The sequence below is a fragment of the Polypterus senegalus genome, chromosome 10, assembly GCF_016835505.1.
Source record: "Polypterus senegalus isolate Bchr_013 chromosome 10, ASM1683550v1, whole genome shotgun sequence".
In the NCBI taxonomy this organism is placed as follows: Eukaryota; Metazoa; Chordata; class Cladistia; order Polypteriformes; family Polypteridae; genus Polypterus; species Polypterus senegalus.
In genome coordinates this window covers 12712260-12718468 of record NC_053163.1, presented here as the reverse complement: position 1 = coordinate 12718468, position 6209 = coordinate 12712260, and the positions used below count along the sequence as shown (strand labels likewise).

Below are 6209 nucleotides of genomic sequence, written 5' to 3'. Positions count from 1 at the left end.
GAGGGATGTGCAGGACTATAATAACTACAGGAGGATAAAACTGAGTTATGGGAAAGAGTACTGGAAGCTCAGTTAAGAAGTGAGGTGATGATTAGTGAGCAGCAGTATGGTTTCATACCAAGAAAGAACACTACAAATGCAGTGTTTGCTCTGAGGATGTTGATAGAGAAGTTTAGAGAAGGCCAGATGAAGTTGCATTGCGTCTTTGTGGACCTGGAGAAAGCATATGAAAGGGTGCCTCGAGAGGAGCTGTGGTATTGTATGAGGAAGTCGGGAGTGGTAGAGAAGTACGTAAGAGTTGTACAGGATATGTACGAGGGAAGTGTGACAGTGGTGAGGTCTGTGTTAGGAGTGACAGATGTATTGAAGTTGGAGGTGGGATTACATTAGGATTGGCTCTGAGCCCTTTCTTATTAGCAAAGGTGATGGACAGGTTCACAGACAAGATTAGACAGGAGTCTCCGTGGATAGTAGGGAGTAGGTTGAGAAGACCCTAGGGAGGTGGAGGTATGCTCTAGAGAGGAGAGGAATGAAAGTCAGTAGGACCACCAAGACAGAATACATGTGTGTAAATGAGAGGGAGGTCAGAGAAATGGTGAGGATGCAAGGAGTAGAGTTGGCGAAGGTGGATGAGTTTAAATTCTTGGGATCAACAGTACATAGTAATGGGGATTGTGGAAGAGAGGTGAAAAAGAGAGTGCAGACAGGGTGGAATGGGTGGAGAAGAGTGTCAGGAGTAATTTGTGACAGACGGGTATCAGCAAGAGTGAAAGGGAAGGTCTACAAGACGGTAGTGAGACCAGCTATGTTATATGGGTTGGAGACGGTGGCACTGACTAGAAAGCAGGAGACAGAGCTGGAGGTGGCAGAATTAAAGATGCTAAGATTTGCATTGGGTGTGACGAGGATCAGAAATGAGAACATTAGACGGTCAGCTTAAGTTGGATGGTTGGGAGACAAAGTCAGAGAGGCGAGATTGCGTTGGTTTGGACATATGCAGAGGAGAGATGCTGAGTTTTTTGGGAGAAGGATGCTAAGGATAGAGCTGCCAGGGAAGAGGAGAAGAGGAAGGCCAAAGAGAAGGTTTATGGATGTGATGAGAGAGGTCATGCAGGTGATGGGGGTGACAGAGCAAGATGCAAAGGACAGAAAGATATGGAAGAAGATGATCTGCTGTGGTGACCCCTATAACGTGAGCAGCCAAAAGAAGAAGTCGTCATTGAAGAGTTTAAAGTTTTGAAGGGAATTAGTACAAGGGGACTCAGTTGTTACTTTAACATGAATTCTTCAACAAGAAAAAACATCAGAAAGTTTTTCTGCACACAAAGAATCATAGGCTCAGCTGGTGTGGTGGAGAGTATAGGAGTTTAGGAACCTTCAAATCTCGACTTGATGTTATTTTTCACAATCTATGTGAATAGGATGGACATGTTTGTTAGGCTGAATGGCCTGTTCTTGCCACTATTGTTCTAATGTTTTTTCTGCCTTTGCTGGAATTTCCTAAACTCAATCAATTACAAATGTATATACTTTTCTGCAAATTACATATTTAGATTTAAAGGGAACACGTGAAGGGGTTTCAGCTGTAGTTGTTTCCTCTACATTCTACAAGAAGCTAATCCAGAAGAGTCTGTTCTCTCACCGCCAATGTTTAAGCACAGTGATTACTGCCAGAAATGTGTTTATATACACCCAACATATTCATTGGATCAGTAAATAGGGTTTATCCATCTGTGACTCTCACTATTTATCATTTACAATTCACGAGGGATGTTCAAAAAGTTTCCACACTTTTTTTAATTTCAAAAACAATATTCCATCACTTTTCTACATAGTTTCCTTCATTTGCGATCCAATTTTCCCAGCGGCGTACCAGCTTTTTAATGCCCAATTATTACTTCTCCCTCCTTCATCATTTCCAATGAAAATATTAAAGAGCGGAAACTTTTTGAACGTCCTTTATATACTGTATATACATAGAAATATTCTTAGATGCCTGGCCATTCCAAAAGAGTGGTCAGACAATGTCACTAGAGTGTAATCCCTGCTATGATCACTCCACATCCTAGTGAAGTAGCAGCTCTGAAACAACATGAACCACCTCTGAACTCGACAGTGACTACAAGGTTAAGCAGGAAAGTGGAAAGTATAACAAAATTAGAGGACACAGACAGATTGGAAGTGAAAAGAAAGAAAATGAAAAGAGCTTTGGTAGATGGGAATATGAAGGACCCAACTCAACTGAGGTAGAAAGACAGGTCCGGTAAGATATCAAGTTTCCTTTGTTCTGCAAAATTCCTTCAGTTACTTTACAATTTCCTCTATGCATCCATTTCTTGTTACTTTTATTTATAACATCCTTTCCATGATTTATTCTTGCTTTGTGTTTTGCATTACAGTCTTATCTTGAGCCAAGCGGGTGTCATACCAGGATGTTATGTAGTCAGTGAGAATGAATTCCACTGTGCACTTGGAGTGGCAGAGAAGGAGAGCAAACCTGGGAGCTCTGGTATGCACAGGAAAGCCATTCCTTCCCACTTAAGCCAAAACACTAATCATGGTACAATCTGATATTGAGTGTTAGTATTGTGATTGCACTACAGCACTTAACTTTGCCATAGAGAAGTTATTTTCTACCCAGTCTATGCGTCATATGCTATATACTTGGAAAGAGTGAGCCTCCCCACCAGTGCCATTTTGGTATGAAAATTCTGGTGGGGCCATATCAGTTCTTTTCAATGTGTGTGTAGATTTCACTAACACAAACCTTAACTTACCCAATGAATAATGTTTGTCCCTCTTTGGCTAATAACTAGCAAAACCCACCTTTTACATCACAAAAAAACAAAACAAAACAAAAAAATAAAACAACACACAATTGGATGCTGGTGCCTGTTTTTTCTTCCTCAGTTGGTATCAGATCATTGTAACACTGTATATAAAATGGGTGGTCGGAAAATCGAGAGTACACCTTATGAGAAGGATTTAGGAGTCATAGTGGACTCAAAGCTATCAACTTCCCAACAGTGTTCAGAAGCCATTAAGAAGGCTAACAGAATGTTAGGTTATATAGCACGATCTGTGGAGTACAAGTCACAGGAGGTTCTGCTCAACCTTTATAACACACTGGTGAGGCCTCATCTTGAGTCCTGTGTGCGGTTTTGGTCTCCAGGCTACAAAAACGACATAGCAGCACTAGAAAAGGTCCAGAGAAGAGTGACTAGGCTGATTCCAGGGCTACAGGGGATGAATTATGAGGAAAGATTAAAAGAGCTGAGCCTATACAATTTAAACAAAATAAAGATTAAGAGGAGACATGACTGAAGTGTTTAAAATTATGAAAGGAATTAGTCCAGTGGATTGAGACTGTTATTTTAAAATGAGTTCATCAAGAACATGGGGACACAGTTAGAAACTTGTTAAGGGTAAATTTCACGCAAACATTATGAAGTTTTTCTTTAAACAAAGAACGATAGACACTTGGAATAAGCAACCAAGTAGTGTGGTAGACAGCAAGACTTTAGGGACTTTCAAAACTCGACTTGATGTTTTTGGGCTGAATGGACTGTTCTCATCTAGATTGTTCTAATGCAGTGGTTCTCAACCTGTGAGGCGGGCGCGTAGTAACAAAAAGGGGGTGCGAAGATGTGAAAAAAGAAAACAAGAATCAAAAATATGAAAAATACATCTATTGAAACCAAAACAAATTAACTTAAACTACATTCTGATACTAGAAAAATAAATACAGAGTTAAATAAATGTTTATAAAAGTTAATTAGGTATAATAAAATATGCATCTACATTTCAAAAAAAAGTTGGGGGGGGGGCGCGATTAAAACTGTCATGAAAACACGGGTCGCAAATACTTAACGGTTGAGAAACGCTGTTCTAATGTTCTAATTATCTGATGAAATACAACCATATAGATTTAAACATTAAGTAATTTGAGAGCCTTACAGCCAACAGCAGTTGAGGATATCTTTTGTCTATGAACTGCCTAAATTAAAATGGTAGCACATGATGTTTCAAATCAAATGGCTTTCATGTAACAAATAATTACAACAAATCAAATAGATAGATAGATAGATAGATAGATAGATAGATAGATAGATAGATAGATAGATAGATAGATAGATAGATAGATAGATAGATAGAGGAAGTGCATTGGTTAATTATATTTTTTAATTTGTTTTACAAATCTGCCTTGCTGATCATTATTATTGCATTTGTATTTGCATTTTGTGTTTAACTTTGCCAGGTGAAAGATGGTAACAAATTCATTTTTACATTTTTTTCTAATGTCATTAACTATGAAAAATAAAACGAATATGCTGATGGACAAATTCAATTTGGTTACTTTTTCTCAGTTTTGTTTAGCACAACACAATTTTTAAAACCTGCGAAAAGAAATATATTTTTAAATGATTACGTTTAAATCCATTGCCTTTGAGAAGCGTTTGCCATTTTTAATGCACTCTTTTAATATAAAAAGGATTTTTATTTGCTTCGTTTAACTTTCATGTTCGTTTCTAGTTCTCTGTTCTTTTCCATAACGTGATATTTGATATCAATAAGGGTTCGTTTAAGTTTCACGTCTTAAAACGTGCCGGCGCTTGCCGAGATTACACAAGAACTTCAGAGTAAACATCAAAAAATTCCCGTAAACTGAAGGTACAGTTGTGTAGATTTTACGGTGTCACATCCATAGATAAACGTTGTAATGTGCTGACAAGTTTTTAATTATCGGTATCTGCAGCAGCTCTCATTCCACTCTGCTATGGTGAATTGCCAATAATGAATATCAAAGTGTGCGACGTTCTTGGACTTTCTGAGTTTCTTGAGGAAGTTTATTTGCATGGGACGACAACATGCTGCACCTCACAGTAAGATGTCAAATAACAGCCTTCACCTTTTACTTTTTAACTGATAACGTTATTAGGTAAGTAGTGACGATCCAATGAAAACATCTCATGATAAAACTATTCGCTTTAAAAAGTCTAGTTAACTTACTTAAATTCCATTTTACATCAGAACGTTTTTAGTTAATGAATTTCTTAAATAGTTGTACATATTTTACATTTATCACATAAAGAGTAAAGACACAGATTTGTTTGAAAAGGTAAGAAAAGAGAGTAGATTAAAAATGATTAACACAAATAGAATCCTCTGTTAATTAAATGTTGAATTGTGGTCAGTTAATTATGGGGAGGAAAATAAATTAAAACAAAAATGCCGGTTATCCATCATCTCAACCAATGTCTTCTTTCAATTTGACCTCCTGTGTTAATTAAGCCAGCTTTCACGGCCCTATTTATTTATTTTATATCCTTCCAGAAATTACTAACCACTTGAGGTAAGTTTCTGTTGAGTGAGGTAGGAATTTACATGCATTTTTTTCGTATTTATGTCATTTTAAAAAAAAATAAGCGCACGAGTCATTAACACCAAAGCACGTGCCGCATTTTTGCAGTGTCGCTTGCCTGCTAGTTATTGATTGTTAAAATCTGGTTAAAATTAACGTGGCGATTTCCACAGACAAAAAGGGAATTTAGATTTAAACATTTCAGTAGAAAAATGTCTTAACACAATACTTTCCTGAATGAAAAATGAGTGAATAAATTAAAAACAGACAGATAATTAAACAATGGGATTAATTAAAGGTAAAAACAACAAAAATGAATCAGTAATTGTGAACCTGGTCGGAACAAACATCTGCATCCTTGTCAATTATTTAATTTCATGTCTTGTTGGTGCTTTAACTCTGCCATGACAGGTCATTGTCATATCCTAGATTTTTTTTTCCTTTCTAAGGATATCACTCAAATGATTTGAAGTCTAAAACAGACGAGTAATTCTCAGTGCTTGACTTTTCTCTCTTCACTTTCCTTCCAAGTATTTAATTAAACCCAATAGTGTACGATACACACACACAGGGGTAAATGGAAGCAAGCTAAATGGAGAAATGCTGGTTTCTTTTCTCATTTGCATCTTATTGCTAATTAAGAGCAATTAAAAAACAAGACTACAGCTGCTTAAGACTAAAATAAGCAATAAGGGTTCAAAATCTTAACGAGCGACACAACTAAAGTGAAGCAGAAGTGTGACTTGAGGAATAAGGGCTTCTTATTAAGCAATTGGGTTGGAGCAAAAACCTGCAGCCACTGCGGCACTCCAGGACTGAATCTGCCCACCCCTGCATAAGGGAACTA

At 37.3% G+C, this 6209-nt stretch overlaps 1 protein-coding gene across 1 annotated transcript in view; it reads left to right on the top strand.

Annotated features, from left to right (window-relative positions):
* Positions 1–4563: 4563 nt before the first annotated feature.
* Positions 4564–6209, top strand: part of LOC120536729 — a 28184-nt gene continuing 26538 nt past the window's right edge. Inside the window, exon 1 of the mRNA XM_039765196.1 lies at positions 4564–4939. The gene's annotated coding sequence lies outside the window, so the exon portion shown is untranslated. The remainder of the gene's footprint in view (positions 4940–6209) is intronic.